This window comes from Vitis vinifera, chromosome 11, assembly GCF_030704535.1.
Source record: "Vitis vinifera cultivar Pinot Noir 40024 chromosome 11, ASM3070453v1".
Lineage (NCBI taxonomy): Eukaryota > Viridiplantae > Streptophyta > Magnoliopsida > Vitales > Vitaceae > Vitis > Vitis vinifera.
This window is the reverse complement of record NC_081815.1, coordinates 17,391,664-17,405,978: the sequence shown is the minus strand read 5'-3', so window position 1 is coordinate 17,405,978 and position 14,315 is coordinate 17,391,664.

The following is a 14,315-nucleotide window of genomic DNA, read 5'->3' as shown; positions in this document are numbered from 1 at the left end:
CAAAATAAGGTTTAGAACTAATGATTATATTTCAAGTGTGATTAGATAAGACGATTTCCAAAGTGGCAATCATAAAGACAAATCAAGCCAAAGAGAAATCATGAAGAAGAAGACCACCTCAAAGAGAAGTGTTTTTCAAGACCCAAGCTTCTTAAGATTTCTTTGTAAGGTTGTTGGTGCACTAGGATTTCCATGCATTACATTCTTTACTTATGCACCGAAATCATCCAAGAGTTATTTTGTTTTAAATATTTTTAAAATTGGACGATTTCATGTTTTCAACTAAAACCTTGTGTCGAATGTTTTTTCAAACTTGTTTAAAAGGTTTTAAGTTGAAAAAGTTGGTTGTTGAGCCAAAAACGGCTCAACCGGATGAACAGTAACCTATCGACCCCCTAGCTCAATCGGTCGAGGGTGCAAAAAACTTTCTTTTTCTTCCAGAACAGTTGTTCAACCGGTCAAGGTTAAACCTCAACCGGTTGAGGTCCGGTCGAGGTCCAACGATCACCTGCCAAGCATTAAATGCTAACGGCTAGTCAACTGGTCGACCCCCAGCTCGACCGGTCGAACCCCCAACGGCTAGTTTGACTTTTTTCTTCTATAAAAAGGCTCAAATCTTCATTGTTTCATAAGCTTAACCTTCCCAAACATTTCTTGAATATATTTGAGCCTTGGAAGAGTGTTTTTAAGTGCACCATTGTTCTAAAACTTGCATATCTTTAGTGCACCATTCAATCCTAGTTTTCTTGTATCATTTGAGCTTAAAGTTTTTGTATTAGGATTTTGTGAGATCATTTATTTGTAAATCTTTGAGAGGAAGTTTCTCAAGTGTGTGGTATCACTTGAGGGGTTGTTCAAGAGTGGGATATCTCTTAATAAGTGTAAAAGTGCTTGGAGCCAAAAGTCCAAGAGAGTGAATTGGAACCATAATCCAATTGTATTGCTTGAAGGCTTGGTTTGGAAGTCTTGAATTAGTGGAACCTCAAGCTTGGGATTGAAGCTAGAGAAGAGTATATGTAGGCCGGGTTGCGCCAAACCACTATAAAATTTTGTGTTTGCATTCTCTCTTTCCTACTCTTTTAATTTATATGCAATTGTCTTTATATTGTTTATTATATACTTGCATATAATTGTCTCTTACATTCACATAGTTTAAATTTGCAAAAATAGACCATCACCCTATTCACCCCCCCTTTAGGGTGATTACCATAGGTTGGATTAACCTAATTTTTCTAACAACTTGAATCAATGAGCTTGAATTAGGTGAAAGAGAAAGAAGCATAATCCTAAAACAATTCTAAAACATCAATTATTGGATAATATCAATCAACAACAATTAATCACCAAAGATTCTCAATCAAATCCTAAGAACAATTCTAAATGTCAATTTATCGATAATATCAATCAACAACAAATCACCAATGATTCTTAATTAATCAACAACCAATTGTGGCCTTGAATATCCACATCCAATAAGAGAGTTTCCATATCCAAAGATGAAAAGAAGGAGAAGAAGAAGAAGTTGAATTGAAAAATAAAAATTCAACATGTAAAATTAAGGAGACTCACTTGATTTCTTCCTTCAAAACTTTAGATCCAATGTGTTCTTCTTCAAACCATATTTTCCAAGGATTCTAAGAGCAATTTGACATTAAAAAATTTAGAGAATCTCCTTCCCAAAACCAATTGCATCTATCTCTTTCAATGGCCTAGAGAATTCTCTCCATAGTTATCATTCTCTCATCTCAAAATTGTGTGCATCAATGGCCCTCACTCCTTCCTCAAGCAGATTTTCTCACTTTTAGTTTCAATTTTCTCTTAAATTCCAATCACAGCCATGATGTCCCCGAGTCCCCAAAAGTCTAGAGACTTGTTCCACATGCTCTCCTTAAAATGTAAATGTCTCATCCCTCCAAAAGTCTAAAGACCTCTGTCAAAATACTCAAAGAAACTCCACAGAAACCGAGAACTCTGATCAATTTTTTTTAACTATCACTACATCCATCTATATACAGATATATATCCTATACACGGAGTCTAACTGATTTCTAAATTGTATATGGTAACATTAACAAATACATGGTAAGCCAATTTGTCAATCTTTTCCTATATGTACAGCCAATATGATTCCTAAATTGTATATGGTAACATTAACATCCCCTATCAAATTGATGCTCGTAAGTCAACCAGCAACAATTTGCCAACAAGAAATTGATGTCGTTGTCGAGTCAAAGCTTTGGTGAAGATATCAACCACTTGGAGATCAGAGGAGATGTGAGGAAAAGATATCACCCAACTTTCCAAGGTGTCTCGAATAGAATGACAATCAACCTCAATGTGCTCGGTACGTTCATGAAAAATGGGATTGGTGGCAATTTGAATAGGACTAGTGTTATCAGCATGAAGAGGTGTAGAAGTATTCTGAAGAAACCCAAGCTCCTCAAGAAGACTGTGTAGCCATACAATTTCAGAACAAACAGTAGACATGACATGATACTCGACCTCAATAGAGGATTTAGAAACACAATCTTGTTTCTTTCATCTCCAAGAAATTAAGGCATCACCTAAAAACATACACCAACCCGTAGTAGATCGACGTGTATCTGAACACCTAGCCCAATCAACATCACTATAGGCAACAAGTTGAAGAGAGAAGTCGGTAGGAAAAAATAACCCACGAGTAGGTGAACCTCAAAGATAGCGGATGATGCGTTGAACTGCAACAAGATGGAGATGTCGAGGAGAAGTCATAAACTGACTGACCTGATGAACAACATAGGAGATATCAAGTCGAGTAGTGGTCAAGTAGATATGACTCCCAACCAGACGCCAATAGAGAGTAAGATCATCCAGAAGGTCCCCTTCACTTTTCTTGTATTTGACATTTACCTCCATAGGAGTATCAACAGAAGAAGTGTCCTCCAAACTAGCCAAAGTGATAAGATCTTGAATGTACTTATGCTGGTTCACGAAAATACCACTAGCCCAATGATGAACTTCCAATCCTAAGAAGTATGTGAGCTGTCCAAGATCTTTCATATGGAAAGTTGTATATAACATCTGCTGAAGCTTAGTAATCAAACCACAGTCAATGCCAGTAATGATAATATCATCCACATAAACCAAGATAAGATATACCCAACGCAGACGCGTGGAAGAAGAGGGAAGAATCATATTGACTTTGGGTAAAACTGAAAGAAAGAATTGTACTGCGAAACTTCTCAAACCAAGCCTGGGACGCTTACTTGAGCTCATACAAAGAACGTTTTAGCTTATAGACATCATGAGGAGAAGAATTAGTCATACCAGAGGGAAACTTCATGTAAATCTCTCATTGGAGATTACCGTGAAGAAAATCATTCTTTGCATCCATTTGATGTAGTTGTCATGATTGTGAAGCGGTAATAGCTAAGATGGTTCGAAAAGTGGTCATTTTGGCAACAGGAGCAAATGTCTCCTCATAATCAACCCCATATTCTTGCTTGTTACCCAGAGCTACGAGGCGAGCTTTGTACCGGTCCAAAGAGCCATCAGAACGAAGTTTTACAGAGAAAACCCATTTACTCCCAATAGGTTTGACTATAGAAGGACAAGGAACAATATCCCAAGTATGATTCTCCTCAAGTGCTTGAAGTTCTGTTTACATTGTATTTTGCCAACACTCATGTTCCATGACCTGCTTGTAGCAAGAGGGAATAGAAATAGTGGATAAAGTAACAACAAGAGAGACAGGAGAGAATAATCCATACCAATCAGGAGGTCGAGAAAGATGAGTAGATCGACGAAGAGTGGTGGAACCAGGAGCAAGATCAGGCGTCGGGTCAAGATAGAAAGGGGGCACAGAGGAAGTGGAACCGAACTCATGTTGACTACGTCTTTCATACACAAAACTAGGTTTGAACATTTCCAAAATTGTTGGGGATTCAGAAAAACTAGGTAGAAGAGATACAGATGTAGATGGCAGCTCAACATGAGATGGAAAGAAATATTGATTTTCAAAGAAAATCACATTCCGGGAAGCTCGTATACGATGAGCATGGGGATCATAACAAACATAACCCTTGTGAGGGATAACATAACTAAGAAAAACACACTTAACAGACTGAACAGTAAGTTTATGTTGTTCATGAGTAGGTAGATGCACAAAACAAACACAGCCAAATGTACGAAGATCAAAATATAAAGGAGAATGACCAAACAACTTAGAGAAAGGAGAAACATGATTTAACATAGGAGAGGGTAAGCGATTAATCAAATGAACTGCAGTAGAAAATGCTTCACACCAAAAATGAGGAGGAACCGATGAGTCAAGTAAAAGAGTTCTTATCACATCAAGAAGGTGGCGATTTTTCCTCTTAGCAACACCGTTTTGTTGTGGTGTCAAAGGACAAGAACGTTGAGAGATGATCCCTTGACTCTGAAGAAAGTCCTGAAACTCATTAGATATGTATTCTCTGCCAGAATTAGAGCGCAAGACCTTGATGCTGGCAGAGAATTGAGTCTTAATAAGTGTAAGAAAGCACTTAAAGACTGAAAAAACTTCAGCCTTAGCCTGGAGGAAGTAAACCCAAGTAAATCAACTTAAGTCATCAATGAAAGTAACAAAGTACTTGTAATGTGCATGAGAAACAATAGGTGTAATCCCCCAAACATCACTATGTATAATATCAAAACATAGTGAAGCACAAGATGTGGAATGAAGAAAAGGTAGAACTTTACTTTTGCCAAGTTTGCATGACGTACAATCGAACGAAAGATCAAGAGAAAAACATGCTTTATTTCCCAATAATCCAAAATTAAACAAAGTACGAAGTACATCAGAGTTTGGGTGGCCAAGACGTCTATGCCACATCTTATGTTCAGAGCCAACAACATTACATGCAAAGGAAAGTAAAGGAAAACTAGGAATAATAGTGGAATGTGAAACATGAAGAGAAAAGAGTTATCCCACTTTAGGCCCCTTCGCGATCATCTTCTCGGACACTTGATCCTGCACAACACAACTAGAACTGGAGAAATTGACATTACAATTATTATCAACCAATTGACCAACAAAAATAAGATTTGTGGAGAGGTTAGGAGACATAAAAACATTAGTTAAGGAAGAGAAAAGATCACCAACAACATTGGTAGGTAGATAACTACCATCAACAGTGTTAATTTTCAAATTTTCATCATAATTTCTGACATTGGAAAGAGAAAGATTAGTATTCGTCATATGGTTAGAAGCTCTAAAGTCAAAATACCATGGCTTAGAAGAAACCGTATGATTACCTAAGAGCCCAAAAGCAGAAAAAACAGAAATAATCATTTGTTGTACCATTTCAGGAGTGAGTGTGTTCAGGTTTGCTAAGACTGTAGGAGCAGGAATAGGAACAACCGATGAGGCAACAGGCAATGCAACAGAACTAGAGGCACCGATGGAGGCATGATAAGTTGTACCCTGCTTCATTTCAGGCTGAATGGGACAAACAAAGATGATATGACTTTGTTTCTTGCAGTCGTTACAGAACTTCTTGGGACAATCCTGAGCAATGTGACCAAAATCTTTATAACTAAAGCACTGGACAACACACATGTCTCGACCCTTATTCCGCCCCTGTGCTACATAAGCCACAGAAATAGGTGCACTAACATTAGCTCGATGTTCCATGGTAGCTTGAGTTACGATACGCTGCTCCTTACACAGAAGTTCACTCAAGCAAACATCCAGAGATGGTACAGGATGACGATTCATCAGATTAGACCGTTCAATTTCAAAGTCAGGTCGTAGTTTCATCAAGAATTGATCTTGTTTGTTGGTTGCATGCACTGCTTGGGCAATAGAGAGAGCTGCAGCGGGAACATTAGCATAAACAATGTTGGAATTATTAGTCCAAAGAGTTTGAAAACCAGAAAAATATTCCTCAATTTAGAGACTTCCTTGTGTGAAATTAGCCATCTCATACTCCAATTGAAAACGCTTAGCAGAGTTGTCTTGATTATAAACCGTGTGGAGATAATTCCACATAGCAACAACAGTTTTATAAGGCCTCAGATTGAGAACAAGGTGAGGTTCAACCGAGCTAAGGATCCAGGTCATAACCCGAGCATCTTTAATTTCCCACTTAGACAAAGCCTCGACATCACGAGGTGCAGGATTACTCCCATCAATATGACCCCATAATTATTTTCCTTTGACAAATAATTTAAATTGAAACTCCTAAGCACAATAATTTTTGCTAGTAAATCTAATAGGAAATGATTCCAACTTATCTGATGACATGATGCAACCGGGAGACAAAGAAAATAGCCCACCAGAAAATTGGAACAGAAACGACCAAGAACCAGGTCACGATGAACCCGATTGACACTGTTTTCGATGCCAAGCGTTTGATTGGTAGAAGATCACGAACTCTACTCAGAAGGTGCCGAAACCTTGCTCTGATACCATGTCAAAATACCCAAAGAAACTCCACAGAAACCGAGAACTCTGATCAATTTTTTTTTTATCTATCACTGCATCCATCTATATACAGATATATATATATATATATCCTATACACGGAGTCTAACTGATTCCTAAATTGTATATGGTAACATTAACAAATACATGGTAAGCCAATTTGTAAATCTTTTCCTATATGTACAACCAATATGATTCCTAAATTGTATATGGTAATATTAACAACTTTTCTCATTTTCCCTCTCAAATTTCACTTTAAATTTGATTCCTCTTCTAGAGACTTCTTCCAACATCTTCTCAACAACCCCTCATGCACCTCACATGACCTTTTCTTGATGCCTTATTGCTCTTCCCTTAACCATCTACTTGTATTTTTCTCCTTCTAGAGACTTCTTTCAAGCTTACCTCATACTTCCAAATGTAACTCCTCTAAAATCAAAACTCAATCATGATTTAAAATCAAAATTCAATCATGCCTTAAAAATAAAAAACTCAATCATTAAAAATAAAAAAATCTCAATATCATGCACCAAAAATCAAAATCAATCACATGCACCCAAAATCAAAATCTCAATTTCATACACCAAAAAATCAAACTTAATCACATGCACTAAAAATCAAAATCAATCACATGCACTAAAAATCAAACTCAATCTCATGCATTAAAAATCAAAATCAATCACATGCACTAAAAATCAAACTCAATCACATGCACTAAAAATCAAACTCAATCTCATGCACTAACAATTAAAATTAATCACATACACTAAAAATCAAAATCTTGACATGCATCCAAAATCAAAATCTCAATTTCATACACTAAAAATCAAAATCAATCACATGCACTAAAGAACAAAATCAATCACATACATTAAAAAAATTCAAAAACTCCTAAATTAAACCCAAGGCCAGTAAAATCACACTAAGGACTCACATAAATCCCTCAAGAAATCTCGAACAATGACCCAAAAAATGGCGACAAAATGAGTAACGGTGGACCACCATGGGACACAACAAACGACTAAATGAGAAAAGATCCTAAGTGAATACCACAAGAAGAGTATAAAGTGAGGGAAAACTAGTATAAGATGACATGTGCTAGAAGGACAAAATGGGGGGCTTACATCATTTTTTGATAAATTTAAGAAATAAAAATTGAATATTTAATCAACATTTTGAATAATGGTTGAATTGTGAAATAATTTAACATGTTGGATTATGCATGTATATATGATGATTACATGAAAAACATAATGATTGATGTGTTGAGAATTGTTGCTTATGGTGGAGATATACTCTGTTATGTTGTGATACTCTGTTTTGTTGGAACTAATTCGATATAAGTTGATATACACCATGAGCAACATGGAGAGTGTGAAAGACACTAAAAAAAATAAAATATAAAATTAGTTTTAAGACACCATGATTGATGGCTTGAAAACATATAATAAGTGGGTGAGATGGTCCTTGGGTGAAGAAAGAAGAGTCAATTACTTTAGGGTAAAAGACTTAAAACATTCCCAAGAAGATCCATGAGTGGATATAATAGGGGGCATATACTTTTTCATTGGGTGAAAGTCCCTAAAATATAGGTATTGTGGCTACAAAAGAAGAAGCATCATTTGATAGGGTACATGGAAGTCCTTTTAAAGGTATATGTAAGTTAAAATGAGTTGTTGTTGATATATATACAAACAAGTATGCATACATGTGAGTGTGTGTGTGTGTGCATTCACATTTTTGAATGAATTTTGGTGTTGCTATGGAAGAATATTGAAGACTATTTTACAAGTTTTTTTACTATACTCTTCTCCACTAAGCTTTAGCTCATCCTTTATTTTTCTAAAAATGATTTTTGAGGTCAAGTTATAGGTGTATAAGAAATGAAGAATACTTGAAAATTTTATGAAGCTTGAAGACTTGTTGTTGACTATATTAAGTGTCTTTATATATATATAAAGAGAATTCTCTACTGCTAGGTTATAGTCAATGAAGGTTCATCTTTTTTGAGATGTACAAATTTGATTTTTATGATAGAAAATCTAAGTTTTCAGTTGGAAATATGCTTTTAAGTTTACAATTATTCAATAAAAGGTTTAAAAGTGATTTATAGAAGTTTTAGGTGTGGAAAAATGGAGGAAATATGAAAAACATAAAAATTTATGGGATTGGTGAGGTGTTGGGTATGCCAAGTTGAGGTGTGCAAGAATTTTAAAACCAAAGGTGCACAAAAGGCTTACTATGAGGTGCATGGAAATAATTTAAAGGAGAAAAAGGCGCGTAGGATTTTTTTAAAGGACGAGTATGCAAATTAAGTGGAGGTGCGTATGATTAAGTTAAAAAGTAAAATGCCCAACTTAAGTGGTCGTGTGTAAGTTTTGTTTAAAAGGCAAGGTACACAACTTAAATAGTAGTATAAAAATTTGTTATAAAATAAAAAGTGCATAACTTAAATAGTGTGCAACTTAAGTGGCACAATTCTTAACTCTCTACCTCAATTTAGCTATTCTAACTTCAACACCTCAGTATAATTGTACTGTTAATACCTCTATTTGAACCTGTGCACATCTCAGCTGATCTACCTTAGTTTAGCTAGCCACCCTAACTCTAGAACAACTTAACATTCTACTTATATTATAAACATTTAAGTAAATGTCCTAATTTATATCTCCATTTGTTTTAAGTTTATAATGTAAATAAAAGAATACTCCCCCATAATTTGAATTCAATAAAATAATTATAGAAACTAATTCCAAGTAAATCTAAATCTAATTTTTCAATTGTAGTTATAAATTAACAGTTTTTATAAATTTTCTTTGACGAGAAGTTCGTTGAAGTAAAATTATTAAGGATAAAAACCCTAAAAAATTCTTTTGAGTACCATCAACATGAAAACAATAACATTCACTACTTTTTATCGCAAATTTCTATTACTCATACTTAGTAAAAAAAAAAATTTGGGTAGCTAAGACAAAATATATGCTATATATGAAAACACTTTACTAGACCATGCTATTTGAACATTTACACGAAATAAAATTTTATTTGGAAACTTGTAAAATAAAGATTAATATGATTATTATTTGGAAACAAAGAGATAACAACATATTAAAAAAAAATTGATTGTTACCCTTAGGACCAAAATTCTTGAATATAAAAATAAATTATTAGGATAACAATAATACAATTATCATATTATTTGCCATATAATTCACACTTCAGATGCTGAAATTGTGGATTGAACTTAGATTTTTGTATTAAATCATAATTTTAAAGCTTAGGGTGTGATACACACTCTTCTTCGTGTTTGTGAATCACTTTGTTTTGGTTAATTTTCACATTCTATAAATGATTATTAAGGAGACCAATTTTCTATGGGAAAAATAGAAAAAAGACGATTATAGCTAGTAAGGTGTGAGATTACCTTGTAATTTTTTTTTATTATAGTAGAAAAATCTACAACAACAGAGTTTCTTTGTTTATTAGACATAACTCTTATATTGAGAGTGAACCACTATATATCCTGGGTACTCTCTATTTTCTTTAGTTTCTTTTGTGTTATTACTCTAGTAATACAATTTACTCCTTATATAAAGTCATGTATAGAAAGTATTTAGTACATATCTTGATAGATAAGAATTTCTAACAAATAAAACAAGTGAATTAGGATAGTAATATTTGATTAATGGGGATTGACACTATTTTAAATATTTAGGGTATTATTTAATATGTAAATTAAACATTTGATATTATTTATAAATTATAGGTATAATATATTCTTCACCTACTTTATATTTTTAATCAAATTTTAATCATCCCTTTTTAGATTATATTAGCATATATATATACTTCCTATCAGAATGCTTTGGAGACCAAGAAGAACGAGTTTTATATTTATAAAAGTTCTTTATCTTTTTATAGAGAAAAAAAGAATAGAGAGAATTTTGTGTGTATACACGCACACACAAAATAGTGTTGTCTTTTATTTTGTTTTGATTTTCATGAATAAAATCAATTAGTTTTGGAGAGATATTTTAAATTAAAAATATTTTACACCAATATTCCTTAATATCTTTCTATAATATTATTTGATGGAAGAAAATCAAGATAATGAACGAGTCTTAAAACATAAAAAAAAAAAGCCATTATATATAAGGAAGAATAAGTTGATATGCTCACAAATCTCTAAAAAAAAGATATATATATATATATTACACCTATATGCAATCATCAAAATAAAGTAAGAAACTTATTACACTTAATGTCAATCATAGGATGAGAAGTTGAGAAATACAGAGTTACTAGGATTCAAGCATCCATTTGTTCCACGCTTGATGATACTCCATAACATGCTAAAATATGAGATGAAAGGATGTTGAATTCCTAAAACAAAATAAAATACAATATTCATCAATTTGAAATAATCTCTTTAATTAGTTACATGAAAAGAAAATTTACATTAGCATTTTTGTTTTAAAAACTAGACAAGTACTCTTTGGTTTGTTGCTTAGAATGGTACCTTAAATATTGTTATTCTAGGGGAAAAATAGCTGCAATGTTAAACTATTATATTTTAACATTACACTATACTAAACCTTGTTAAGTGATTAATAAAGATATACATAAACCTTTAAAAAATAAAATAAAATAAAATCAAAAGATCCCACCATGTGGAATTCTTCTTCCCATGAAGACTTTATGTTTGCTGAAATTTTTATCCATTGCACCTATGTCCTTTCTATAGTAACCAAAACCACTTTCAAATCTGAAGATTAAAAGTAGAAGCTTAATTCAAATGTGGTAGGCTAAATTATTAAATTATGAGATGAGTTGTTATATGTAAAAATAAAATACACGACGAATAAGTATCACTGGAAATAGAGAAGATTGCATGTCTTGGTTCGTAGAGGTTAAGAGTTGCACCAATGGTGGGAAGAAAAATTTATAAAACAATTTTTTTATTTTTTTTATTTTTATGCATAATCATCGCCAAGGCCATGTTAGAAGAGAAGGAGAGCTTGTCTCTCTTTCTCTCTCCATGCACCCACTAACTTTCCCCATAGTGGTTCTAAGTCCGACTTTGGCACATACCACCGAAACCACAAGAAAGCTAACAAGGAGGTGGAGGTGTTTAGAGGACTATTGAACTATGGTCCACAAGCAACACAAGACCAACTTTGTAACTTGGGGATTATTTTTTTCTCTGTACTTTCTCCTTTTTATTTATTTTTGTCTCTAAAGTTAAAGAAAGAATTAAAGCTAGATATTAACAAGGGTGGAATGATATCTATGTTGCTTTAAGCAATGACATTAGAGTGCAATGTAGAAATTAAACATGGTATCCAACTGGTTGCCCATTTTCTTGGCTTTTCAACGTTGCAATAAAAAGTGTACACTAAGGCTATGTTTAGTATAAAGAAATCATAGCCCATGATTGTTAGAGCATTTAGAGTAAATAAAGGCTATGATTGGTATAAAGAAATCAAAGCCTATGATTGTTAGAGACTTCAAAGTAAATGATTTAGTGTAAAAAAAAAATTAGCTTAAGAAATCAAATACACTAAGGCTATGATTAGTATCAAGGAATGATGAGAAAATGAACATCTCATTCATTTTATCAGTAATTCACATGTTTTGGATAACTTAATAACAATGAGAATTGAATAAAAAATGATTCTAGTAGGAATGAAATATCATTCATAAGTGAGATTTCAATTGATCTCTAATAGAAAAATATTAACTTGATTCCTTCATTTCCATTAGGTTATGGTTAATTTTTATAGTTGTTATAGTTGGATGTCAAAAACATCTAGTTATTGTTCAAAACAAATCATTACTATTCATTATTGATCTATTTATTCTCTAGATGATATTCTTTTTATAAAAAATAATAATAATAAAAAATATATAGAGATGGAAAATTTAAAATCACATAAAATCTTACTAAGAACAAAAAAAAAAGAAAAACAATATGTGATTTTGTCAAAAAAAATTGTATATTTCTATTTCATACAATATCCAAAAGAAAGAATAATTCATACTAATTGGTATGTTTATATACTATATACTCATTCAAATCTATAGTATTCATTGTGCCATAGAAATAGAATTGGTTGAAGTTGATAAAATATAAAATAAATAACCCAAAGGGCTTCCATTTATATTTCTATCTATGTTTATCGTGCTACATTTATAAATGGAAAAAAATATATCAAAAAGTTTTAGAACCCAAAATTTACCTAATTTAAAACTTTAATCTTTTTTATTATTAATTGATCAAGTTCGAAGAAAAAATACACCTAATTAAAATTTAAAAATTTGGATGAGACTATTAATTAATCTAATTTGTTGTAGCTAATCTAATCTGTTAAAGGTTACATGACTTGATAAAAGCTAGTTTAGTAATTCCTTTTTTTAATTCTATGTTATATAAAGTAAAGTGCTAGATATCATAACCTTTCCTATAAACATAAATATCTATTCATTGGAATAGAAGAGAATCAATTAGTTACATAATGAATTAGTTACTAATGTGTACATCATTTCTATTTAATAACGTACAAATAGGTCCTTGATTTTTTTTTATTTTTTTATATCTTTGTCTAAGTAATTGTTGAATCCTTTCCTTCAGATAAATGGAATAAAATGGATTGATATTAGTGTGATCTGATCCATTATCAACGATCAATCCTGAACTTGACAAATCATTTTTTTTTCCAATATATGAAATACAGGATTTCACTAAGTTAATTGTTAGGAAATCTCGAATAAGACCATTGTCCTTACTTCCATAAAGGAAGCATGGGTATTTTCGATAGGATAATTTTTTTTTTCTTGGTACCAATTCAATACTAAACAAGTACGAACTAATTGAATACTTGTATTAGAAATTCACCGAATTGGTTTGTCATTTCCATAAAGGATATAATTGACAACTTAAAGGTGCATATTATCCCATATCTGCAACAGATCCTAAGGGAAAAGTGTTGCTAAATTTATACGGTGTGCTATTTCATATGTGACTACGGGTCGAACCAAAACAAAATAATTTTTATTGGTAGGTGTGATCCCTTGGACATAGATCTAATTTTTCAATTTTTTTTTCCTTGAAATTTCTTTTTCTTGTTCTTGGTGGTATCAAGATGCCGATATGTTGGGATATCTTATTTGTCTCTCCAAGAAACTAGATATCTCTAGAAAATATTTTAAGTTCAATCATTTTTTTTTCTCTACTCGGCTTCTTGTATTTAAAGTGATTCGTGTGTCTACTCCAATGATACTATTGCTCTGTACCATTATGGAAGCAGATCTAGGTAAAATATGCACTTCCTCAAGAATGAAAAAAAAAATCAATCTACTTTCATTTGGTATTTTGTCTTAAATTCTTTGACTCCTTGATATTCAATCAAATCCTCTTTTTTAATGATTGAGTGCGCTTCTATAATCCCATATTTAGTAATTCTTGAGTTATTTCTTCTGTATCGAGGATGGTCGAAATAAGCAAGAATACTATTTATACAGAAAATACCATTTATAGGTATTTCAATCGAGATACCTGAAGGGGGCATTAGTTCTTTCTCTTTTTCTTGAATCGATTGGAATGAAATGATGAATCTATTTCTTCGCCTCTTTGCCAATAAATTAGAATTCTCATGTAGAATGGTAGGATCTATGAGATTACAACAACCAGTATATATGATTTGATTAAGTTCTGAATAAGCAGGAATCCTATCTTTTTTTTTTACCGGAAAAATCAGAACTAAAGAATTTATGTATCACTTGATCATTAGTCACTGAGGAGTTAGAAATATAATTTCGTTCGACAGAAAAAGAACGAACGCTTATTTGATCTTGATCCTTGTGGATTGAA